We start from the raw sequence: 27,839 nt of genomic DNA, 5'->3' as shown, positions 1-27,839 counted from the left end.
GGACTGACGTCTGGAGGTACAAGGTAATGCACTGGATTAAAAATATCCATTCATTTTAGGAACTGATGGATTTGATAGAACTTTCATTGGTAGATTTGGATGTACCATGTGGCTATGCCAGCATGTAAAGCCTCTTTCCTATCTCATCTGCTTGGTAGGTAAAGGCCAGCTATTTTAAAAAAGCTGTACTTAGAATGAGAATGTAATGTATTTTTCTTTCTGACCCTTTAAAGAAAATTCTAAGAGAATTGAATAAGCTTTAGAATTCTGAAAGTTCCTGCTGCTTTTTGCTGAAGGGGACTGTCTGATAGAATTTGCTAGAGAAGTAAAAAGTAAATTTTCCCATAACTTGGTTATAAAAGCATATGGATGGCTCAGTAGAGCTATGAAAGGGAAGCCATTTCTTCTAAACTATACAGAGATTTAGAATAATTGTTATATAGTCCTATTGTGTTACACTCTGTCTGAATTTTCTGCAATGGTATGCTGAACAAATAACTTGCAGAAAATAATCCATCTGGCAGTCCTGGCACTCTACTTCTGTTCCTGGAACATCTACAGCTATATCACAACTTTTTCAAACTAATTACCAGAACTGTGCCATGAATGTTTATAGGTAATTGAGAGTCTCTATTATAGACACAAGGGTATTCTAGTTCTGCCATCTTGTTGATATTTGAAATGTGTCCAGTAAGTCTCAATTGTACAAAAGCCTGTGAAATGAGAACATGTCAGGAAGCTGACCATGCCCTTCTCTTGGAACCAATGGTTATAGAGACATCACAAGTGTTTTGAGGAGATGACTTCTGGTGTTCACTAGTTGTTTCTCCCAGGTAACCTAGAGAACAAAATCATCCCTCAGAGATCAATGGCAGTGTTCTTACTGAACAAAATCTGATCTTATGATTCTATGTTTCTGGGCCTTCCAAAGGAATGTAGAGGGATTTTTAAAAATTAAATTATTTTTTAACCATTCAATTAACATAGGTACTCAGGAGTACTGTCATGATAGTCACTCAATAGTGAAGTAAAGAAAGCATTTTCCACATCCTGTATCAACAGGTCCCCTGCCCCATTCAGTAGAGAGACCAAATTTACTCAACTATTCATTTTGCTACTTACGTATTTATAGAAGCACTTCCTTGCTTATATGCAAATGTTTGAGGTAACAACACTTAAGCCCGTTTTGTTTAGTGTTCCATTTCATTCCTGTCACCCCAAGCCCTTTGCTTGCCAACCCTGTCTATCTCTCCCTTACAGGGCTTCTGGTAACTTCCCTCCTCCATAGTTCTCAGTTGGAAGCCCCAGGAACCAAACTCCAGTTTAGTTGACTTGTTCATTCCCTTCCTAAGAGGTTTTTATGGGTTATAAACTTACTTTTGATTTTTTTTTTCCCTTTCTGACTCTTACTATGCAGTTTTGAATTGTGTATGCCCCATTGTTCTTATTTTATCAACAGTGGTAAGCCTACTACAGAGACAAATGGGGGGAAGTATTTTTAATATTATTGGGCCTGTAATGTACACTTTAATAATTTGAGGTAGCTGGAATTTGGTGATCACAAACTTTTTGGAAAAGTTTTGGCAGAAAAATTTGTGCTTTTGTTATAAGGAGTAATTCTAATCAAGCCAGGAGATGCAAAGAGGACCCTTAAGAGCATTGTGTTTCCAGTGGAGGCCAAATTAGTGTGAGTGTCTTGGAAGGAGAGAGACATTGAGCTGACATATTAAAAGTAGAATAAATGACAGCTAACTATTCAAAACTCTGCAACTTCCTTATTCTTTAGCATGTCACAAAAAAAGTATCCTTACCAATGGTCTTGGAGCAACTATCATCTCCACAGCTGGTAAGACTCACACTGAAGACTGAATAGACCAAAGCCAGCTAATTTAGCTCAAACTACTGTCAGCAGCAGTATTCGTAAGCTAGTTGTAATGACCAGAACTAGAAAAACTTTTAATGAGGATCACTGTGGTGTAAATGGAAGGGAGGGATGATCTGCAGGTGGTGGATGGTAATGAATGCATGGTAATGGTAGCCTGCCAAATTGCTTCTCTGGCACTGGTGAGATGATGCCCATATGTTTCCTCTGCAGCCTGGCACCCACACTAGCCTGCTGCTTCCCAGTCTGGATCCAGGTCAGCTGGAGTTAGCCTAGGGTTCCCTGCATCAATGTGCTTTTTACTTGGAAGGCCCTCCCTCTCCCGTGTGAGGCTTTCACTACTAATTTTCATTGTATTCTAATAATAATAAGCTAAGGGCTATATCACTTTTGGGTCCCCACCCTGTACCCAACATGTCCTTACTCTGCTCTGTTAACCATTACAGTAAATCTTTAGAACACCTTGTGCGGAAGCTGGCATGAATAGCAATGGGAAGAAACCCAGTGAACCTACATGCTATGCCACACAAAGATACAGAACTACTCTCTTTGGTTAGAGAATCAGCAAAGCTTAAACAGGACTGCTCCTCTGGAAGTCACGCCTGAGCATGTGCTACAGGGGCGGGAGACATCTCTGTGCCTAGAGAGCCTGGCACCTATACCACGGAGTGGAGAGGGTGTATGCAGTGCTGACTACAGTTCTATTTTTGTACTGCTCCTGCAAGCTGCTTTTTTGCATCTGCTCTAATGCAATGTACACTCGAAATCAAGAAAAAACATTTTTATGGTCTCATCTGTAATAACTCGCAAAGTATGAACAGATGTACTTAATTCTGATAAGCAGCTATCATGAGCTGAAAATAGTGGTTTCTTGGTATCTAGGTATGCTTAAAGTCCAATCCAACTTGATTTTTCTAGTTTACATTTAGCTTTATTATTGTACCTTTCTCTGGTCTGGGCTGTGCCATCCTTCACAACTACTGGAGTTGCAGACTTAGTGAAAAGCTACCACTTCCTGATTTATTTTTTTTTATTATATAAGTGTTCTTTGTAAGACACTGTTCATATCAAATCGTTGTGGGGAAAGCAAAGTTAAGTCTGTATTGAAACCTCCTACTGAATCACCAGAGTTCAGTAGTGGGAAATCTTGACATAGAAACCAGTTCATGGTTGAATTGGTTCCAAATGTGAAAGTTTTGCAAATGCAGTTTCAACAAAGCCTCTGAGATGCTTGAGATACTGGGAAGGCCTGCTTATTCAGGAGGTGCAGTGGGTGATTCTCCTAGGAGTTTAAAGTAATGTAGAAATTTGGTGCTGCGGAGCAAATAGGTTCACAACTGTGGAAGAAGACATAACTATGTGATGGGCTGGAGACAGGTAACATGGATGTCACCAGGAACAGAGAGAGAGCAATGCTGCATTAGTCCTTTTCAATCAGATTTTCTAGGAAGAGAATGGCAATGGATCTCTTCAGTTTGTTCCCCCCCAAATTGGAAACATTTGTGAAATATTTGTCATCAGAAGTGGTTCAGGGGAACATTCCTCTTGTGCATGATGAGCTTGCAGTGGTAGAGAAAGTAAGTTTTATTAAACAAAACTGGATAACTGGAAGAACACCAAAGCTCTCACAAAATAAGAGTAGGTAGCATTAGGATCGTTGATTTTTGGTTTCTGTGCTGGCATTGAAGGTCTGAAGTGGAATATGCTCAGGCTTAGCGAAAGTCCTATGAGCTTTCTTTGCCTTCTCTAGGTCTGAAAGCTTTTGCACCTTTGACTGTGAGCTCTAGTTCTTAATTCTACCAGTAGTCACCAGAAAGCATGTGACTTTTCCGGGTGTTTTTGAAACTGGAGTGTTTCAACTTATACTCCTGCTGCAGCTTTTTAGGGAAGCAGATGAACTGTGTACTGCTTCATCTTATTACTTAGAGCTGTCAGTCCATGTTGCATTTCTTGGTTGATATGATAAAGCTGCTGTACAGTGGTTGCTAGAAGATGTTGAGCTGTTGAGTCCTTGTTATGTCAAAATGTTTGTGTTACCTCAACTCTATCACTTTTCTGGACTCTAACCTTACAGCAGCTGTGTCTTAATGTTGCTGTAAAGACTAGTTGTAGTTCTCCCTGGGATATTAAAACAGAGGCCTGATCCTGGAGCCTGTTCTTCTCTCACATACGGTAGCTTTAAAGAGAAGATGGCAAGATTGCAGTTTTAATCACGATGAGAACAGAGATGTAAAGGAAAACAGAAGTATTCTTAGAAGCAAAATACTGGGTAGTGATCTAGGACATCTGGATTCAGTTTCTAGTCCCTACAACTTATAACTACTTCATCAGTTCTGTGGTGGTTTTTGCAAAATGGTATATTTTCAGTAGCTGTGATGTGCTTTGAAGCTGCAGTAAAAAGACAAGGAATAAATTTGTAGTTGGCTCAGTAATAGATGCAGAGGTGAATGAAGTAAGGCCAAAACTATTGTGCTGTCTTCCTCTGCTGCAGGGATGAAAAAGCTAAAGTGTTAGGTCTGAAGGTGAGACTAGACTTGACAGGCACACTGAGAGTTCAACAACAAGCAACAGGATTTTGCAGAAATGAGCCTTTTACAAGTTAATCCATCTTATCTGCAGTTTGCTTGCTCATAGCTTAATGCTACTTTTCTCTGCATGTTGTGAAAACAGACAGGAATTACTTCAGTGCTCCTTCAGCTGAAAGCTGCAGACAACACTTGCACTAGTATCTATTTGAAGTTACCTCTTATGTCAACAAGTCCCAACTTAGTAATGCTGCTGTTCAGTGTTTCCTCCCTGAAGTGGCATTGTTTAGTGTGTCAAAACGAAAAGGTGAAAATAAACAGCCTGTCTTTTTTTTACCAACACTGGATTTCTGTAACTTACACTTTACAGATTGCTTGTTTATCAGACTGAGAATAAGGCGTAACTTTTTGACAGTAATGATTCAAACAACTTCCTAGGAAAACTCAGTAATCTAAAAGGTGAGATTTTTGTGACTATATAGCTGAAGGCTGCAAATTTTCTTATGAAAACTCCTATCAATACATACCTGTACCCTTAGCAACAAAATGCCTTTGGAATTCAAACTATTGTGATAAGGACTTCAAGAGAGAAGGGTCATTAATTCCAAGGTGGATTTTTTTTTCTTCTAGCATGTGGTCCAACCAGAGAATATGGGCTTCTAGATGCAGAAATTTTGGTGAGGTTCTTTAAAAGCCAAAGTAATGGAACTGGAAGAGCTGATAATGTGCATTAGAATGACAAGTGAATTTTTGTGAGCTTTTGATCACACTAGTCACTCATGGCCTATGAACATGAATCTTCCTACTTGGTGCTGTCACCTTGTGAGATGCAAAGACATTCCAAGGCCTAAGAGACCTCAGTGTTTGCTTTTTAGGCAAGTGTCCCACTAAAAGGATTAAAGTATCTTTGCACATCTGACCTGTTGAAGGTTAGGATGAAGACGTTAATGAGTGGTTGTTGCTGGGAGGCTTGTACAGAGACTAGAGATTTGGTCGCAGTATTGAAATGCTCCTTGTATTTTATTAAGGGATAGCTCTGGGTGGCAAACAGCTTGCACAATCCCCAGAAAACCAAATTCTTGAAAATCATGAGGGGTTGCCTCTGTGAGGAACGTAATGGTACAAAACCCCGCAGAGGTTATGCCTCACAATAAGGTACTTACTGAGGGCTTGCTGTGCCTCCCAGGGCCCACGCTGCTTGTGCTGACGGTGTGGCCTTGCTGCTATATAGAAATTGTGACCAGCAGGATGAGGTGATACGAAATTAATGGTGGTAACATAGAAATTACTTGATGCCTTTGCATGAGTGTAGCAAAAAATTTCTGGTAAGGGCATTTAATTTTGGTAGTACTGTTATTGAGTAGCTGTAGCAAAATTACCACTTTGCTCAGAGCTCCCTCAGTCTTTTGGTATGTTTAAAAGTGAGCACATGGCAAACTGATTGCTAGCAAATCATATTGCAGCTCTAGCTGGGTACAAGAAAAGTGTTTCGAAGATATTAGACAGTTAAAGGGCTGTGTCAGACTTGTGGGGATAGTAACGCACAGAACTGAGCTTGTATTAGTTGACCTCAGACTCCAATAAAGATACTCGAGTAGACTTCTATGGCACGATTAAAATGTTTACAAGCAAAATTCTTTCTATGCTTTTTGACTGTTTCTACAGTTCAGAGATTTTACTCAAGTCTATGTTTTCCAAGGCTGTTGCTTGACAAAGTGTCTGGGTGTTTCACTCATCTTGGGCTTCTGGGTCTGCAGAGAAGCTACTGGAAGATGTTCAGTCTGATTTCTGAAAAAAGCTGGACCTTACTAGAAAATCATTCACCTGGTGACATTGGGGAAAAAAAAAAATCCTTGAAGCATGAGCTAGTGGGAAGCTCTTGGAGAGAAAGAATTTGTGTTGCCAAAGGCCATTCTGAGGGAAAAGTAACACAGAGAAACACCTCTTTGGTGAACTTTCACTTGGGAAAGATTCAAACTCTTTTCTCCAAAGTGACTTTTTGTTTTTAAAACAATAAAATGGTATTTGAATAAAACATTTCGGTCTTATCAAAACATGATGTCCTAATTTACTTCAATGTTAAGCACTTCAAGATGCTTGAAAAAGCAGCTAAATGGAAGTGTAGAGCCTATGTGAACTGTATTCTTAGGAAAAAAGGCTTTTGTTCCTGTGCACTCTACCTGAAGTAAATGATTTGCCTTTTTTATGCTATAAACCCATAGGTGCTATGGAGTGTGCATATTCACATAGGAACTGTGAAGGTTCCAGCTTCCTGCTGTGATATTACTATGACAAAGTTGCATGTCATTATTGATTCCACTATAAGCATGTAGATTAGTGCCTGTTTCCCTACCACCATTACAGAAATTGCTAGCAAACATAATCTACAGGTATTAATGCATATGTGCTTTTCTGAGCACTTTGAGTAATTATAGATGGAAACTAGCATTTCACTCCTGATCTGATTCTGAATGCTCGTATTTTTTAATAAACTAAACTAGTCCCATCTAATTTAGCTCTCTTCCAAAGACATCTAATGGGTGAGAAGGAACTGTATAATCAGATTCCAAGTACATTAATTACTCTTTTAGAGTTGATTATGATGTCTTCTGTGGATTTTTTTTTCCTTCTAGTGGACACAACTACAGCCTCTGGAGTGACAACTAAGTAGAAGGCAGGAGTTTGGGGTTGGGAGGCAGAATAAAAATCTCTTTATTTTCCCTGCTTTCTCTATCCTAATGAGAGTAGGTAATGAAAGTGGCTTTATAACTATTATTTATTCCTTTGTAAATCATCAAAAGTGTATACAACACTGCTCAATAGGTGGGAAAGGACTAGGCAAACATGCCCTTACCACAGACCTTATAATTTAGAAGCAAATTGTACACTCAAAGGGCAGTGCAATTCATGAAATACTCTTATTGGTCTAATAATTACTGGTCTAATAAATGAGCTTGCTTCACATGTTTAAGTTCTGCTTTTTGAGTAGTTACTTTGTTCTTTTGTTTGTGCAATATTGAGTGACAGCTCTCCTTTCTCTGAGCAGCCCTGTCTATTGCCTCTGCCAGAGAAAATGGCAAAGATGCTAAAGAAAATTATATTCTCTATGATATAAGATACATTGGCTCATTTGGAAATAGATACTTCTCAAAATTATCTCTTATTTGTGGGATTAATTAAATATTATTTTCAAGTGAGTGCCTGACTCTTATACAAGCTCTGATTGCAGATCAGGGTCTGCAACCCTGATTTTCTAAACCCTGCACAATTTCACTGAAACTAAAACGACAGTTGTTGGCTTACACTTGCTATGTTAGTACTGCTATAGAAAAGCATGTTATAACATCCCCAGGGATAGGCTGAAATTTTATGCCTTATTTCTACAGCGCTCTCAACTATTTCCAATTACTTCAGAATTGCCAAGAAAGGAAACATTAAAGAAAACAAAGGCTCCTGACCTAACAAACCAATGAAGGCAGCCATGACTAGCTGGATCATATTCTATGTTACTGGTTTTACTGGTTGTCCAGTAAAGGTCTTGTAGGTCTTCTATTGCTTCCAGACACAGGAAACTTGCACAAAAGCGTGTAGCACACTGCAGGCAACACAGCAGCGATCGTGATCCTGTGAAGCCTGGAGACCACTAGCAATGAAGCTTTGATATGTGCCATAGAAAAAATGCATGGGCAGATAAGAGACTGCCCAAGATGAGTCACCCTCATGTTTAATGGGACCACTGCTGTGAAGTACTTTGCTTGTGTGTGTGTCTTGCTGAGAAGCACCAGTAACAGAGGTTGGTAACAGCAGGCAGGATCACCTGCTTGTGGGAGACCCTGATGAGATGGCATAAATGCAAACCCCCTCTTCTGGATTGGATTTTTTAAATAGCAACTGGGAAGGGTAAATGGCATCATAGCCTTGTATTGCTCACAGTGATCTCAGGTGGACAACTGTCATTTTCTGGCTATATCTTGTTCAGGCTGCTGTGCAAGAGTGATCTGCACACTTGCATCCTTCTCCCCTCACATTGAGGGCCCAAACCTCACACTGCAGGTGGAAGTCAGTGCATTTCTCTCATTACTTGTCAGCTATTGCAAGCTAATGTTGTGTTAAGTGCCTACACACTTATCACAGGGGACTGCCCTGAGAAGATTAACAGAAGGTGTAAAACTTGGACTCGGAGCTTACTGGAAAGTGGCAGTTCTGTTTTGGGAAACTCTTTGAGGTTCTGCCCATATGAATTTGCTGTGCAATGAACCCCCAAATCTTCTGAAGTATTATTCCTCTAAGATCTTAACAAGAAAAAAAAAAAAATGTTAGGAACTATTAAACATTTAAGAAGGGAGGGGGAGCTTTCTGAGGAGAGTTCAGTAGCCAGCAGAAGCCTGGTAACTTGAGCAACAAACCTATTTACCACAGCTGTTTAAACTGCAGATTGATGGGAGGTAATTAGGGTTCAAGCAGAACATCTGTGGGCTGAGAAATGAGGCTGGAGTGTGTGGCTTCCTAATGAAGCTGTGGTATCCATAATGGGCAAAGGAAAGCAACTCCTCAACAGACAGCAATTTGCTGGTTCATGGACTCTGTAAACTGCTGCTCATCTACTACTTTCCTGCTGCCACAGTTAATTTTGCTCAGGTGCATGTGCCTCAAGTCAGAAGCATTTCAGATATCTGTGTGAATTAACACAAATATATAGGGCAGCAAGGCAGGGCTTGCAGAAAAGAGGGACATCAAATGAGAGGCTTTGTGTGATCAGAAAACTGTGCTTTGCAAGGCCTCTATATCACTCTGAAAGGTGATGCACTTGACCTACTCAGACACTGTTTGGAGGAAGGTCAAAAAGGACCAGCCCAGTGTTGGTACAGCTCTGCTTTACTCTGAAGCGGGAGAAATCTCACTAGGAAGAGCCAAATCAGGCTGAATAAGCATTAGCTATCTGTGTTTCTATAGGAAATATAAGCCCACTGACAAATGCTGGTTTAAAAACTGTTACAGATGAGGAATAAAAGCAGACCTGTGGTACACTGGAACAAGCTTCCTAGAGAGGTGATCGATGCCCCAAGCCTGTCAGTGTTCAAGACATTTGGACGATGCCCTTAGTAACATGCTTTAACTTCTAGTCAGCCCTGAAGTGGCCAGGCAGTTGGACTAGATGACTGTCATAGGTCATTTCCAGCTGAAATATTCTATTCTACTTTTGATTTGTTACTTCTCTTTCAGGTAAAAGCATCTTTTTTTTTTCTTTTTTTTTTTTTCTCCCCACTTAAGTCTAAAAGCCTTGTACCTGGAATTTGATTGTGTACATATCACAACAGACGAACTTCTGCCTGTTTTCACCTGGCGAGACTTGCTATATATGTTTTGGGGAGGATGTTCCCCTGAGCAAAGACCACAGCTGAGCAGCTCCTACCTGAAGCTTTGAGCCAATGATACTTGCTGCATACAATGTCTTTCCCTGTTTTAAGTAGAAACCGATGCAGAGAGACCCAACTGAAACTGTATTAATACGTGGTCTTCCTAGGCTTCTCTCCAAGGGACTGCAAAAGAGCTGGTTTATGGTGGGAGCTTCAAGTGTTAGGATGGTGTAAACTAATGGTAGAACCTCAGTGACTGTTGAAGCATCCCAACAGCTATCAGTACTTGATTTACACATTCTTGAGACATTATGGGGGATGTCATACCAAACACTTGGTCATTCAGATCAAGCACTTTTCTCCAAGTAGTTCTTGAAAAATTACTGTTTAAACTGTTAGCTTTTAGAGCATGGAATTGCCCAGCTTGTACTGGGACTAAGAGTGTACATGTACTAAGAGTGATCAGCTTGTGAAAGTTAAAGGCACGCAGCATGCAGGTGCTGTTTGAGCAGTCGGCATTTGTGTTTGCTGCTACTGCCAATGGCTGGACCAGAGATACGTAGTTTGGGAAGCTTAGTTGTGGACTTACTAGGCATATAATTGCTATTATGTCTACTTCACTTCACTGAAATATTGCCAGTGAAGCATGTGTATCTCTACATACCTGAAGTAATTATATCACTAGAGGCTCTGACCTTTTCACTGAAAGAGGAATGCCTGAAATCAGGCTAAGTAATGTCCTTAAAGGATGGGAGATACCAAAACCTCTGAGTTAAGGTTGTCTGCCTGACTAACAGGTTAGGTAGCTGGGTATAGATTAAAATGGAAGCAGGATGTTAAAGATAACAGGATTAAAATTTTACATCTCTTTGCTCCCCTGAAACTCACTAACCTAAAGCCTATTGGAGTTCATGCTCCTTTAAGGGAGGGTTGCCTCATGCTCTTCCTAGCATTGTTTCTTTCTTCCTGGCTGAAGGTTTTCTGGTGTCGCTGTGTATCCAGTGTATGTTATGAAAGATGCTTTGTAGAGTAGAGTGTCCCCTAACAGGGACACCTTTGAAAGCACTGGAGGATTTGTTTATACCCGTTCTTGCTCTTAAGTTCCTATCAGTGCAGAACTAAGTTTGGGTTTCTCTGGGAGGGAGGGGGACCCCAAAAAGCAGGAAGAACCACCTCCCCCTTCTTTATATATAGTATATTAACTGCATCATGTAATTCACTAGTGGGAAGTGTTTTTTTTTTTTTTTAAATGAAGGTAATGAAAATAACCCATAGAGAACAGAGTAGGCATCTGTTTGACTGGAATTGGCTTGGCTTTCTACTTTTGAGTGGCAGAACACTTCAGCAGTTGTTCTCAACTTGTGTAAGAAATTATTTTGGGTTTGCATGTCACTGATCTTCTAACCAAAGCTAAAACAAAAACTTAATGCATCACTTCTTTGTAGTTGTGCTGGTTTTGGCTGGGATAGAGTTAATTTCTTCATAGTATTTGGTATGGGGCTATGTTTTGGATTTGTGCTGAAAACAGCGTTGGTAAGGCAGGGATGTTTTCACTATTGCTAAGCGGTGCTTACCCAGAGTCAAGGCTTTTTCTGCTTCTTGCGTCATCCCACCAGCGAGTAGGCTGGGGGGCACAAGAAGTTGGGAGGGGACACAGCCGGGACAGCTGACCCTAACTGACCAAAGGGGTATCCCAGACCATAGGATGTCATGCTCAGCATAGAAAGCTGAGGGAAGAAGAAGGAAGGGGGGGACATTTGGAATGATGGCGTTTGTCTTCCCAAGTCACTGTTATGCATGATGGAGCCCTGCTGTCCTGGAGATGGCCGAACACCTGCCTTCCCATGGGAAGTGGTGAATGAATTCCTTGGTTTGCTTTGCTTGTGCTTGTGGCTTTTACTTTACCTATTAAACTGTCTTTATCTCAGCCCAGGAATTTTCTCACTTTTACTCTTCTGATTCCCTCCCCCATCCCACTGGGGGGGGAGTGAGTGAGCAGCTCTGTGGGGCTTGGTTGTCAGCTGAGGTTAAACCATGACAGTAGATTTTATAGCATATTGAGTCAAGTATTTAGACTGGGCTGTGTCAGAAGGTACTTTCCCTGCTGGAAGCACATAGCTGTGCCTGTATGAGAAATCACAGTTTTCTCCTAGGATCCCACTGGCATCACTGAGGTTTTGCCAACACCAAGAGTTTTGACTGTTCAACCCTATGGTACCTCATGCGAAGCTAAGCTTTGCTTTCACTAGTCAGAGTAATACACTGGGTGAGCAACACCTCACATCTCCGAAGCACTGGAGCATTTATCCTTTCAGTTTAATTGTGATGGGAATGCCATCCAGGGAAAAGAAAAGTACCAAATTGCTCTTATGTTCAGTACAGTATGTAATCAACACCATAGTACTAAAAACATTCTGGCTTTCTTCTGTGTCTCTGCTTCATTAGCTTTCTGTATCTTCAAATCTGATCATATGATATAGCTTTGTGTCCCTTGCTCTGCATCTTAATTTCTCTCTTTGGTAATAGCCTCATGCCTCAATGCCCTAATTGATTCATTATGCAATGTCTTACTATGTATCATAGGCTACTTGCTGGTTTGTGTGAGCTAATACTTTTGCAGTAGCAGTCACAAAACATGCTTCAGAACATAAAGCTGTATTCAACTGTAATTATATGGATTGTATAATGGGCTGACTTTTAGTACCAGAAAGTCAAACACAGGTAAGTAAAACCAATATTGTACTTGGTTATGATAATAGTTTTGGTCTCTTTAGAAAAGCTGAAAAATCAATTACTCCTAAGCTTACCTGTTCTTATGGAAAAGCCCAGTTAGAGTTGGTGAAATATGTTAATTTATAACTGGTTTCATGTTGTCATGTAAAATTTAACAGACGTCTGCTGCCAGCACTGAAAATCTCTGGGATATAATTATTCCCTCAACTCTACTTGGTGGTTTAAGGAAAATAGAAATAAGATTGTACTATCTACAAATTCTGCAGGTTGTTATGACTGTTCCTTTAGGATCTGTTACACTTCTGTAGCGCCTATTTGTTTTACACTTATTGTAATTTGGAAAGCTTTCCTGGGGAAAAGTGAAAATATCTGTTTTAAACAACCTATACTTCCAACCCTTAAACTGCCTAATACTCACAAAGACACTTTTAAATGTCACTGAATATTACGCTGTTTCTAGCTATTGTATCTGTGCTTGTGAAGGCCAAAGTATGAAGCAAGATGAAAAGCGTAACTTGAACAGCCTGTTTTTATTGTCCAAACTAAAAGAAAGTAATAACAGATATGCAATGAAAAAAAAAAAAAAAAAAGCACCTGCTTTTAAATACCAAGCTTCCTTGTACTCATACAAGGTTTTACTTGTTTTATTTTAATCCAGTGCTGCTTGTGGTGAAGCTTTGGAAGTATTGTAAGCACTGATGCTTAGATGAGATGAAGCCCACCCAAACTCTAGCACTGTAAAGGTATATAGGGTGACCTGATTTTGGAGGTGTGTTTTATAGGTGGTTAGAGGAATCTAGATGGTAAGGTTAGACAAACTGCCTAATTTTCAGAGGTGAAAGGAATTCTACTCTGCCTTTTCCATGCACAATAGATCAGACGAGGAGTAGCAAATATACCGTGGATTTAGGTCCCTCTCACTTCAGTAATAAGCCCTATGTAATAGTGTCTTGAGGAAGTAAAGTTAAACAGCTATTCCTGGTGACTGATGTCTATTTAGCTCAAATAAGTTTGATCTCAGCTGACTACATAGGTGTAAAAAATGCAGTGCTTTGACTCTGCTAGGATTAAGGTAAATGCTTCTGTGCTGAAGACTCCAAGTCTTGGTTATACACCATGTCCTCACTTCCACTGGAGTTTCCAGAGTTGAAAGTACAGAGAAATAAGCAGGGGGACTTAATCTAGTTCTAAGGGAAGTACAGCAGTTACTGCAAGCAGTATAGTTGCTTCTGCTTGATGCATTGCATGGGCTAAATTGCTCTGCCACTAGCAGTACAAAACTACCTGGAGTTTATGGCAGCTCTTTTTCTGCCTGTTTACTGCATTGTTCCATGTAAACATCAAATAAATGGTTTTCAATTAGTGTAAATTTCCTAAAGGGTGTTAAGGCTAGTCGAGAAGATTCCCAATCATGTATTCTAGGTGATACAACTTTGTTGCATAGTCTAAACCGAAATGGTTTGTGGTCTAAACCCAACCTTTTGAGTTGCCAAAGTGTTCTGTGTGATCAGGAAAACTGTCTTGAGTTGACAGTCAATTGCAAGGCTTTAACTTTGACATTAGCTAAGAAGAGGTTTAATATACTGGAATGGCTTAGTGTTCTCAAAAAGGAATGCTAACATAAGCCAAAACATGTCTGATATAGGTTGTAATGAATGACTTTGCAATGGTTAGTATTGCAAGCCTATTGTGACGTTGATCAGGATAATATATTTAATATGTTAATACTAGGGCATTACTCAACAGTGACTGAAGATTTCTTTAGCCACTTTTGTCTCTGTGCTCTGTAGATGGAACAAGGGCTATTTATTATAGTGCATCTTCCTGAATGGCTTTGCAAATTGGAATTAATTATTAGTTGCTAATTTCTTCTAATGTGAATTCATCCTCCTTCTGCTTACAGCACCACATTTTCTATTGCCTTGCTTTATTTCAGTACTTTACAACTTTAAGTTACAAAACTTTAAGGGAGATGAGAAACATGATCAAGGACAGGTTAATTCAATGTCAGCATTGTTGGAAAACTCTGACCAAGATCAGTGTGCAGTGACAGTGACTTCCCAGGCTGGGCTTAGATACTATGGTCAGGGGAAACCAGTGTCTAGAGTTAACCTGAAGGGGCAATTTTCAAGGACATTTGTCTAAAAGGCAGATAAATACATGACTGAAGGCTGGCAGAAGGGATGGGAGAGTGGAAGCTCCAAGAGATACAACAAGGTAAAAGAAAACCTTATATAAAAGTGTTGCAGTTTAACCCTAGCTGGCAATTAAACACCACACAGCTGCTCGCTCACTGCCCCCAGCCCCAGTGGGATGGGGGAGAGAATCAGGAAAAAGTAAAACTTGTGGGTTGAGATAAAGGCAGTTGAAAAGGACAGAAAGGAAGAAAATAATAATAATGATAATAATAATAAAAGGATTGGGATATACAAAACAAGTGATGCACAATGCAATTGCTCGCCACTCAAAGACAGATGCCCAGTTAGTTCCTAAGCAGGATTCTCCCCCTGGCCAACTGCCCCCAGTTTATATACTGGGTATGACATCCCATGGTATGGAATACTCCTTTGGCCAGTTTGGGTCAGCTGCCCTGGCTGTGTCCTCTCCCAACTTCTTGTGCCCCTCCAGCCTTCCTGCTGGCTGGGCATGAGAAGCTGAAAAAAATGCTTGACTTGGTATAAACACTGCTTAGCAACAACTGAAAACATCAGTGTGTTATCAACATTCTTCTCATACTAAATTCAAAACATAACACTATACCAGCTACTACAAAGAAAATTAACTCTACCCTGGCTGAAACCAGGACAAAAAGCCAAGAAGTGAAGATGTCCTTGCAACAATACTGAGTCTAGGCTGCAGGTGGGACTGTAGGCAGCTGGACAGAAATTTAAGGTTGTAAGGTTAGGGCTGGACATGACTACTGCCGTTTTTTCCTCTTGTGCCTGAAAGATGAGGCAGTTACCAGGCAGTAACGTGGTGCGTTCCCTGGCTTGCTATCTGACAAAGCTGCCCTCAAGTCCTGCACCCTACAAATCCTGCTTTAAGGGTAGTCTGGAGGGGAATTAATTTAGAGACACTGACTCTTAAGTGGTCCCTGCAGTGAAGCCATTCTTGGTTCGCAAACCCTCCTTTCAGGCTATCTGGTAGGATTTCTGGCTGGGGATTAGGGCTAAACGGTGTTAGGGGCTGTGTTTGGCACTTGTCTGACCCTGTGCCGTCCCCCAACAAATTTCTGTCATTAAATTCAGTACAGATCAAGCTGAAATATTTTAAAAATTGGTTTCTAACAGTTTTTATCCACAAAGATCACATCCAGCTCATAAGTAGCCACATAATTTATATTAATGCATTAACCATTAAGATCTAGGACCATGCAGCCTTAATTCTGGTGCAGTGTGCATTTCATAAATAGTAGCAAAAAGTCAACAACAAGCTAATAACTTTTAGGAGCAAATTTTGCAATTACATATCTAGGTGTAGCTTTGATATTTTCATGTTTGTTTATAGATGTGTCTTCAGAGTACTGTTTAATACGAGCAACTTTATTCACTAGTCAACACTTGGCACAGCAGGCAGTTAAACTTCTAAATCAGTTTTTTGAGCTTAAAAAGCTCTTTTATAAGATTAACATAAACCTAGAGGTCAAATGTAAGGTGGTACTACGCTGGATTTTGTGCAGGAGGTAGTTCAGTTGCAGACCTGTTCAGCTGAACTTCATCTACTGTGGAAGCCTTGAAAGCTCATAAGAAGAGTTAACAACTGGAAAGCTGTTTGAATCAAATCCTTGCTAAGCTGAGAGTTAAATGGCATGGTTTTAAACAGAACTCAATTTATGCTCTGTTCTCTTTAAATGTGTTCACTGATGAATAACTGAGCACGTGTTTGGGTGGAAATTGAGACTGTGTAGGTATGCAACACATCTGTCGATGCTAGAAAGTAGTTAAGTGTTGAGGTGGAGAGAGCACAGAGTCCATTTCTACAGGAAGAAATTAGTGTGCTCTCAGCACAGAGTACTAAGAAAAGTACTGCTTTTTCTGGTAGCTTTAATCACACCTTTGAGTGTTGAGGGAACAGGGACTGAAAATCTGGCTCAAAGGGGAAAACTGTCATTGCTCTGCACCAGTGTTGTTCACTAAAACTGCAGGAGTCTGGTGAGAGTGGATGAGCGCGGTATTTTCTTGCTGGAGAAACAGAAAAGGTATTGGGACAGGGTGGGATTGGATGATTAGATGAAGCAAGAAAGAGAGAAGTCACTCCCTACAGCAAAGTTTGGAGGCAAGAGGGGGAGAAAGTGGAAAAATGGCTGCAAACTGACAATGAAATCCAGACCGGAGTAGCGCACAGGAATGTCAATAGGAGCTTTATAGAAGCTGTATGAAGTGCCATGTGTCTCTATCTTTTTCTTTTCTAAAGTGATTGTTTAAAACGTGGCAGGGATGTGGGACTTGGAATTAAAAACCAAGATGAATTTTTGTGAGACCACCTGTGTGTTTTAGCTATTTCTTATGTGTAGTTGTGGAATTTAGTTGTGTCACAGGTGTATCATCAGGCACAGAAAAATCAGCCACTAGCTGTGAAGCAGAGAGTTTGTACCCATGTGAGAAGGACCATGAAGCTGCAGAGATTTTTGAGGACCTCTGGGCCAAGGAGGCCACTCTTTCTGCACTTAAATGTAAAGAAATTTTCAGAGCATAGGTATAGTAATAGTAAGGTAAACAGTATAGATGGGAAAGCTCTCATGTCATAGAAGAATGGAAAGTACACAAACAAATTGTAACTAATTTTACTTTTCTTGTTAGTTTATGCCATGTTGAAAACCTGCTCTTCCTGAAATGCCTCTAAATGTTCATGTTCCATTCTCCCATAAAGTTGACTTTTATACTCCTATATCTCCTGATCTTAGAACTCTAAGAAATACACAGCTTTTGCAATATCAGACCCAGTAAAAGCTGTGGGAGTCCTGACTATCTCCAGCACAGCTAGACATTAGTGTTAAGGATTACAAAATGGCAAAAAGCTCAGCTGAAAACCCCTCCTCTTATCTCTTGTTTTAATTCAGTCTGAGAAATCAATACTGATAGGACTGTACTGCCAGCTGCAGTCTGACCTTTCTTATATTCCAAAAAGAGTTGGTATTTGCAGCAAGATACTCATGGGGAAGGGAAGACTTAATTCTCCAGCTGTGCAGATGTAATCCCAAAGCTCCTGCCCTGATGTGGTGATCCTGGTGTGCGAGAGGACCCTGGAAGCGAGTTAAGCGGTGAGGAGCTGCTGAGTTTGTGCCAATAAGCGAGGTGCCTTGACCGACCGTCTCCCCTTAGGTTAGGGCTTGGATCAGGGGAGACGTCCACCCACTTGCGTTTGCTGGCCTTGCTCCCCATGCCAGCACCCCTGCAACAGAAACACTGGAATGAACGGAGCAAGAGCTGGTTTGGGCTGGGGCTGACCAGACCAGCAGTTCCATGGATGGGGCAGCAACTCTGCATGGTAGTGAGCAACAACCCAGGGTGGTCAGGCTCTCCTAGAAGCATTTGTGGCAGCACTTCTCATCTGCATCGCTGTTGTGCTCATCTGATACATGCTGGGTGCACAGATGAAAAGGGTAAATCCCTGACACCCCAGCTTGGACTGCTCTCCATTGACAGCAGGTTCAAAAATCTTTCTGCAGCAGAGAGTATAGGAGGGAATTGCTTAGCTTAGCTGCTGAATTCAGTGGATTTTCTTCTTTAAGGGGATTATTCTAGCCCTTGGTAGTGTTTGTTTCTCCTCATATGCTTCTGAATTTAAGCAGTGGAAATCATGAACAGAGGAATATTTTGTTGCTTAACCACAGGACATAATGTGCCTTACCATGAGATAAGACAGTTGGCTTGCTCTTAGAGCGTGAATAAACACACCTTTTTCATTAGGAATACAGCTGCTTAATTTGGCTGATAAACGCACAGAAATTTGGGGTGTTGCCTGCACAGACCTACCTTCTTTGCATGTAAGTCACCCTATCAGTATGGGAGAGAATGTGATTATTTTCAAATTAATGTTCCTTTGACTAAACACCTCTACTTTCCACCCTCACTCTTTTACCTTCAAACAACTTTGTATAGTAGCACTTATATTGAAAGGTTTTATCTGGCAATTATAGTTACATAGGATAAATCTGCTGAGATTATAAGGGAATTGGAAAAATTGGAAAAAAGGATATGCTTTATGTTCCTGTTGCATCCCCACTGAATGGGAAAAGTGCTGATGAGTATTGCTATTGCTTCTTGGCTCCCAGCTTAAAGGCAGATTTTCTGGGATTGTGATTTTGCTAAGCAACTGTTTGAAGAGATGGTTTCAAGGTAAGAAAGATAAGTTATTTTAATGTATATTTGAACAGGAGGCATTTATTACAACTGCTGTAAAAAGGAAGAAAGGAAATTGCTGAACTTTCCAGGAGAGTCGTGCAAGTCTCGGGTCTCCAGTTATGGCTCTTGGTATCCATTATTCATATGGTGTGTCCTACATTCATCCTCCCTCCAAACTGTATTTGCTCTTTCCTCTTCCCCTATGCTGCATTCCAAATTTGACTTTTTTTTTTTCCCCCTGAGGTACTGCAGTAACATATACAGTACATAAGATGGCTAGAAAAACTTTAGAAACATGATTGACCTCTATGAATTATTTACAGAAAGACCAAAACCCCACCAAACCCAAGCAGAAAGAAATGGGAAAGGATATAGCCTTGTTGCAGAGTGATTGAAGAGACCCTGCCTAGTGTTTACTCGTTCCCTTTTTCTTGGATAGAATCCACATTTGCTGAGCAGGAGCTCTCTGGGCTGCTCAGATCTGTTCCCTACAACATGTTCTCTGAGCCTGGGGAAATCACATCATTATCATTCAGTGACAAGTGGTGTCCTTCAGGGGTCTGTATTGGGATCAGTACTGTTTAATATCTTCATCAATTACAGAGACAGTGGGACCGAGTGCACCCTCAGCAAATTTGGACAAGCTTGAGAAGTGGGCCCATGTGAACCTCAGTGAAGTTCAACAAGACCAAGTCTGAGGTCCTGCACCTGGGCTGAGGCAACCCCCAGTATCAGTACAGGCTGGGGGATGAAGGGACTGAGAGCAGCACTGCCAAGAAGGACTTTTGGGGGTACTGGTGGATGAAAAGCTGGACACGAGCTGGCAATGTACACTCATGGCCCAGAAGGCCAACTGTATCCTGGGAGGTGATTCTGCCCCTCTACTCTGCTCTGGTGAGACCGCACCTGCAGCACTGTGTCCAGCTCTGGGGTCCTCAGCACAGGAAAGACATGGACCTGTTGCAACAGGTCCAGAGAAGGACCACAAAAGTGATCAGAGGGATGGAACATCTCTCCTATGAGGAAAGGCTGAGAGACTTGGGGTTGTTCAGCCTGGAGAAGAGAAGGCTTTGGGGACACCTTATTGTGGCCTTTCAGTACTCAAAGGGGGCTTACAAGAAAGATGGGGACAAACTTTTTAGTAGGGCCTGTTGTGATAGGAGAAGGGGTAATGGTTTTAAACTAAAGGAGGGTAGATTCAGATGAGATATAAGGAAGAAATTTTTCACTACGAGGGTGGTGAAACACTGGCACAGGCTGCCCAGAGAGGTGGTCGATGCCCCATCCCTGGGAACATTCAAGGTCAGGTTGGACAGGGCTCTGAGCAACCTGATCTAGTTGAAGATGTCCCTGCTCATTGCAGGGGGTTGGACTAGATGACCTTTAAAGGTCCCTTCCAACCCAAACTATTCTATGATTCTATTCTATCTAAAGTTGAATTTCCAAGATATCTGGAAATTGAAAAAGAAACCATAATTAAAACAACAGATGTACGATCGCTGTAGCAGTGTTCTTCCTTACCTCTGACATAAATGCATCTCCTGGCTTCCCAGAGCATTTGCAAGACCATGTACTGGTTCTTTGTTAAGAACTAAATAACTGTTTCTGAAATTAGCCCTTTGGACTTGACGTCAGGAATACAAACCCTTGATTTATACTGCTTGGCTGGCTCCACCTCATTGCCTTGAACGCACTCCAAAATACGAAGAGGTGCTGAGCTCAGCTGCTCTCAGCTCAGTGCTGTCTTCTGATGGAAGCTGATGTGGGTCCCTGATGAAAAAGCAGAGATCCTTACAATCTGGTGGATGTTCTCTGTCACTAGTGCTTCTGTCGCTGCCTCTAAGACCAGAAATATTCTGTCAAAGATTCTTAGATGCTCAACATATCTATATTTTTTCCTGAAGTTTAAGTTTCATCTTAAATGTCTCACTGCAGCCTGTGTCTATAGCAAATTACTCTGTGTGCTACAAGTAATTTTAATAACTATCATTAATGCTTTTTGAGCTATTTAGCTTAATGCTCTGGATATTTTTTTTTATTTTAGTGGTTGTCTCTGGAACCATTAGCACACTCTGATTTGATAAGGTGTAATACACGCTCTCTTCTGACAGATCATTGTTGTCACTCAGTACAGGTTTACAGTTTCTTCAAAGGTGCAGCTCTGAAATCTGCCAGGCAGTGCCTAGAGCTTCTAGCTGCCAACTGCCAGCTTTCATCAGCAATGACTAGAGAGAAAGCTGCCCTTTCCCAAATCACTTTACACATGCCCTTATTGCTTATATAATTTGTTTCTCTTAAGTGTTCATCTTTTTCTCTGGTGATTAGAGAGCCAGAAGCCTGTACCATTCACTTCAGTTACTGTTCTGTGAGCTACAAAGCGTTCAAGGAGTGGACACACAACAAACCCCAAAGATTTCCTTTTGCTTCCTTGCCTCTGTCTTTCACGTAGCTATGCTCCTAGAGCTAGCTAATACCTCTTTCGTGTTCTGAAGAGAAAGGAGATTTAGATATACTTGTACTAATCTAAATACAGCGATGCTTACAGATGTCTGCAGTTTAGTGACCTTAACAATTTTAATCCAGACTCATGTCTACTGCTAGAGTCAAACAGCTGTATTTTTCCCACCTAAAAATCCGTAAGCTGCCCCTGTTGGGGAAAAAACCCACATCCCTCCATGCCTTCCCCCTCAAAAAAAATCCCAAACAAACATCTCTTCCCACCCACCCCACCCCCAACTTTATAGCAGTCCATTATCAGCCTGTAAGAGAAAGATTACCTCAAAGCCCTTATGCTATGCGTTCATTCAGGTTATCTGAGGGTAACACATAACAGAACTACTGCATTTAAAGGAGTGGTGTGGAAGATACGTAAGAAGACAGCAGTAACCAGGCTCAGATCTCAGGTTCTGGATTTGTCCTGTTCACAATTGTTATCCGGTTGACTACAAACAAGCAATGTCTTACCCTTATAGCTAGTACAGATCCTATAACTTTAGCTTTGTTCATTTCAAAGATTAATGTGCTTAGTAAAGAAATGTATTTGCATCTGGTAGATAGCTAGTAAGAATCGTTCCAAGGGAACAACTTCCTAGTTTTGTGTATTTCTCGTCCCTTATGCTACAGTATCACCCTTGGGAACTGTGGTGGGATTGTTTTTGTGTTAGTTAAGATGTGTTACCTTCTCTACCCCACATGTAACATTCTGCTTCTGTTTGACTGGATCCCAGATCTCATCAATGGGTGGACCAGCTTCTGATGCCAACAGCATCTTATCAAGCTGGGCTAACAATTTGCATTGCTTTTCATATAGCTTGGTCATCATTTCACAAATTTACCCAAGCATTAGAAAAAAAGCATATGAAATGAGAGAAAAAGAAACTAAATGTAATCGGTGATAACATGTTTGGATGTAGTTTTGCGCTGATAACAGGTCTAAGGGTATTAGGGTCTTTCTCTGTGATAGTAGCAGTGCTCAATCTTCCTACTGCAACCTAGCAGCTGGAACTGAGCTGGAAGCTTACCCTGCCAGGGGTTAGAGGTTGATTCTGTTTAAAACTCCTTATCTTTGTTATGAGCACTACAAGGACATGATGATATAGTTGTCTTTTTTTTTTTTTTCTTTCTGAAAACAGTGTGGAGCCCACCAATCCTTTCTGAAACAGTGCAAATGGCTGACTCCTTGTCAAACATCAGAGCCAGAGTAAGCGCAAGAAAATCCATCAGAAATCCAAACCAAAACAGTAGATTTCTACATAAAGCTTGTCAAAAGTCAGTATCAAAGTACAAGGAGGTCATTTAAATCTGTGTTGCTTTTCTTTTCTATGGCATGCCTCCTTAGCTGCTTTTAATTCACTGAGTCCTCCCTTTATTTTTGTGGGTTTTTTTTCTCCCCTACACTGTTTTTTATAATTTGATAAAGAACAGGCTGTTCTTACTGGAACTGGAAAAAACAGGCTGTTTTACTGGAAAAGGGAGGTAAAAGAAGGTCTACCCCTCTCTTCCCAAAAGGGAACCAATAAAGCTCTAAAAAGAGTGTGAGTGGCAAGTGCCTATATTGGGGATGCTCGATCAAGATTTCTAAAACAAAGAAAATGTAAAATTATTGAACCACTGATTGCATTGTTAAAAACACAAGCCAGTGGAAAAGATCTGCTACTTGTATTCAAAATTATGTGTGTTGATTTTAATGTGTCTTTCGGTGAGAAGTTACAACTCTTAAGTTTTATATGAGCTAATGAAGGTGTGAAGCAAAATGATCTGGATACTGTGATATAGATAGTTTCCTAAAAAAAAGCTTTTGGTTAGTTTCAGCCAGAGGTTTTTGTATGAACTGAGCTATCACTGATGTTCATGTGACACACTGTGAAAGATGGTTTAAAAAAAAAATCAATTTGTACAATGAGGAAAGCTTTATGTTCATAACATGGAAAAGGGGTGAGTGAAAAGAGAGAATTGAGACTTGATACAAAGACATAAAATTAAAACTGTTGCAGAAGGATTTTACCATCCTGAGTTTCTGAGTAAGAAAATGGCAAAATAATTCTATGTTAGTAAAAGCAAAGTAATGAACACAGGGGAGAATATTCCCCTAACTGCACGTGCACAGTGATGGGCTTGGAATTAAATATTGTCATTCAGGGAAGAAATCTGTGAATTATATTCTTGGTCAGGACAAGAACTTGAAGGCCAAATGAAATAATGCAGGAGGTCTGAACACAAATAATTTGATGGCAGTGTCAGCAATGTAATTAATTATCTGCTGCATAGAATGTGTTTTGAAGGCCAGAAATATAGATGGTTTCAAAAGGCAGATGGTTATGGAAGTAAGATCCATCAAGAGTTCTTCAGCAGAGGATGGCAATGCAAACTCCTGCTCTCAGATTTTCCCAAACAAGGTTTGCTGGGAGTGTAGGTCATATACCAGGAGGTATAGTGCTATGTCTGTTTTAAGCATGTGCTGTCTGCCACTGGGAGTCTGGTACTCAACAAAACATTCTAGTTTGCTACAAGTGACTGCTAAAAGGTTAAGACCCTCCCTTGTTTGCAAAAAGATAGCCAAATTTACACTTCTTCATGCAGGGGGTCTCTGGGAAATGTGAAACAGTCTGTGTGGGTTTTTTTACAAGCTGAAATGTAGAAGTTCTTTGGTAAGATCAGTGCAACAAAGGAAGGACAAATCTTCAGCATAACTGTTTCGCCTAATGACTTGTCTAATGAGCTTTGCTATGACCACTATGTAAGCACCTTTTCAATGCAGTAAGGCAAAGTTAGAGAAGGGCTGCTTTCAGTTCCCAATGACACCTGGCACAGACTGGCAGGTTTTTTACTATACTTCTGTACAGAGGATAGTAGTAGGAATGTATTAACTGAAATGGCTGATACTGTGAAGTACATCACGGGTAAAGAACCTCACAGTTTAAAAGGCCAGAGCTGAAGAACTGAGGAAACTCATTTCAGGAGGAACTTTCCTCATTCTCTGTCACTTTGATACAGAAAGTTAACAGATGTCTTTCTGGACAAGAAAGAATGATGTGAAAGTTTCATGAATCCCAAGATAAATGGAGATTTGGAGGGAATCTTGTTAGTAAGAGATGAAGAGAAACAACTGAGATGTTATCTATAAATGATGAATAATCTTTGTGAGGAGTAGGAAAGATTTTACATTACTGTGGTAGCAATAATGGAAAATGGCTTGCTGAGTGACAGAAAGATATTGTCTGCAAAGGAACAGGGAAGCCATTTACTGACTTTTTTCCTTTACTCAAAATTATCTCTTCTATTATGTCAGATGTCAGCAGAAAACACCTTTTGCAGTACGGTCAGTTAAAAAAGACATAATCAACATGATGATAAAATAGGTGTTTTTCCCTGTAAGTAGAGTATTTCTCAAAGCTTTAACTTGTTTAAAACACAGGACAAGGTTCCACTGTTTTCTGCACTCCCCCCACCTCAAGCTTTGTGGCCCAGAGTTCAAGACTCTCTGAACCTCCTGAGCAGGATGACGTAAGGGTTTTCCAAGTACCAATTCCTGCTTGAATCAGAGCATCTTATCTGATGGGAAAAATGTCCACTCTGATTCTAAATATATTCTTTGATGTAGAAATGACTATGGATGTTGAAACTGTTCACCCAAGATTAATCATCTTTTTTTGTTGGTGGAAATAAAAATGTACTTTTATTTTTAGTCTTGTCCTGGTTTCAGCTGGGATGTAGTTAACTGTCTTCCTAGTAGCTGGTACAGTGCTATGTTTTGAGTTCAGTATGTGAAGAATGTTGGTAACACTGATGTTTTCAGTTGTTGCTCAGTAGTGTTTAGACTAGAGTCAAGGATTTTTCAGCTTCTCATGCCCAGCCAGGGCACCTGACCCAAACTGGCCAACAGTGTATTCCATACCATGGGACGTCCCATCTAGTTTAGGAACTGGGAAGTGGGGGGGGGGGAGGGATTCGCCACTTGGGGACTGGCTGGGTGTTGGTCGGCGGGTGGTGAGCAATTGCCCTGTGCATCATTTGTACATTTCAATCCTTTTATTACTACTGTTGTCATTTTATTAGTGTTATCATTATCATTATTAGTCTCTTCTTTTCTGTTCTATTAAATTGTTCTTATCTCAACCCAGGAGTTTTACTTCTTTTCCTGATTTTCTCCCCCATCCCATTGGATGGGGGGGGAGTGAGTGAGCGGCTGCGTGGTGCTTAGTTGTTGGCTGGGGTTAAACCACGACAAGTCTGAATGAATTATACTGGTAGTGAAACAATCTGAGAATATGGACTGAACATTAAAAGAATGTCCTGGCTCTTCGTGATTGTGCAAGAACTTCTTGTTTAGACCAATTCCTTCAGCTCCCTATTCCTCATTCATTCCTCTAATGTCAGGATGATAATGCCAATGCCATTCCTGACTGTTCCTTTGCAAAGCAGCATGAAAAATACTGTGTAACCAGCTTACTGCCATTACCTACTGCTGGCCAAGGATTATTGCTTCTTATTTTTTTAAATGAAAGTTGAGTGGCGAATGCTGTCCTTACCTCTATGCCTGTACAGGGCCTAGGATATATCTGGAGTGGGAAATCCAAGCACTGTCCTTAGCTGCTGTCCAAATAACCAAAATATGGAAATATAGCACTTGTAGGCTATGTAAACATATGGTGTTTTTCAGAGTCTGGTCTAGGGTCTAAGCAGATTATTGCTTCAAATCGTGGCCAGGTTTAGTGGATTACACTGCCTCCTTGCTGCAAAACACAGCAAGGACTATTGCTGGCTTTGTGCCTTCAGATGCAAGAAAGAGTTATTTAATTAGCAAGCTAGAGTAAATAAAAACATATTTAATCATTTGTAGATGTTGGGCATGTGGGAAATCAGGAATCTAGTCAGCATAAAAGCTGCTTAGAATTTTTAGAATAACAGAAAAGGGAGAATTTATTTCATGGAACAAAGTTTCTTTGAAAATACTTGAAAACCAAAGCATTTTTAATAATAAAAGGTGTAACATAGTGCCACTGGTGCATTATAGAACATACTGTGCTTTTGTACATCCCGCATCATAGAATGAAGCCAAAGTGTAAATGTCTACTGGAAAAACCTTACTGCTCATCTCTAATGAAACATTTCAACCAATTTTTGGAGGAATTTCAGAAACTTCCCCAGTACAATGGTTTGACTTGTGTTTGGGTTTTGTTTTTTTTTTTTTTTTGAGGCAGGGAGAGAGGAAAGGAAATCTTTGCCAAAAGTAAACTTTTCTACTGGAAAGTTTCAGCTAACTCTTTATCTTAATCTGTTTGACTAGGGCAGAAGTCATGATTTCTCCTCCTAATCACCTCCTTTTGATAAATAAAGTTCTAAATAATATCTTGCATTTTAATAGCTATAAATGGCAGAGTTGCTGAATCTCTTCTTGTCTAATCTCATCTGGCTTTTTTCTTCGAAGTTACTTGACCCTGCAAGCCCTTCTGTCATCTCTTATGTTATCCCTTATTTCAGGGAGAAAGGGTTTTGAAAAGTCAGTGACCCATTGTGCTGGTAAGTTGCTGACTTGCTTTAAAATAAGTTTGAAAGTCTGTGTCTTTGTTTAAAAATCCTAAGAAAGCACTTTACTGAGGTTTAAGTTATACTGAGCAACACCATCAGACCATTGTGAGATTTGTTGGAGAGACTGAAACCAGATAGAGAGTTTGTTTTCTTAAAACAACTGCCCTAGCTTAGAAAACCATCCTGCATTCTTGCACAGCCAGTAACGCTGCCAACAAGAAACCCTGAAAGTAATTTATTCTGCTACTCCTTGCCAAAAAATCCTGTAACACGGTGGTCTTGAGCTTCCCAGTAAGGTCACAGCTCACCTACCTGAACATGTACCTGGAGCCCTGATAAGTTTAATGATAGCAGAAATTGTCCTGCTCAGGAACTGACCTTTCACAAATTAAAATTTAAAGTACTGTAAAAAATCATGAAAGCTACTAAACAAAGCTGTGAATTAAAAAAAAAAAAAAGCTTGGATAACACTTAAGATTACTTTTCATCAGACTTCTTAAACTGAAATGTTCAATATTATAAGCTGTAGTAGTACTGCTAGTAGGCACCACTGTGTTCTTGAGTTTTAAATATTTCTCTTGTTAATGTTTAGGGGTTTGCCTGTAATTAGTGAGGCTAGAAAGGTTTAAGTCTTCATAGCTATTCTAGAGCTGATATTTACTCTGCTCCAGTAATAATTCCTAATTTCTACATTTGAATAGTGTAGAATTAAATTTTTTAATTTCATATAATTTGGGATTCTGGAGATGCATTAGGGTGATATTTTAATAGAAAAGCCTGAACTGTGGTCACTGGATGTCTTTTCCTGGACAGTTAATATTGTAATAAACCGCCTCAAATTCTGTTTCTTTTATTTTTTTGCTCTTACTCAAAGTGAACACTCAGCATCTGCTCTGACTGCAGACCCAAGATCATGGTTTTTAGCTGTTTGCAGTATGCTTATTATCGTTAGCTGTGTATAAGAACAAGA

Source organism: Haliaeetus albicilla, chromosome 11 (assembly GCF_947461875.1).
Source record: "Haliaeetus albicilla chromosome 11, bHalAlb1.1, whole genome shotgun sequence".
NCBI classification, from domain to species: Eukaryota; Metazoa; Chordata; class Aves; order Accipitriformes; family Accipitridae; genus Haliaeetus; species Haliaeetus albicilla.
Note: the sequence above shows the minus strand (reverse complement) of the source record.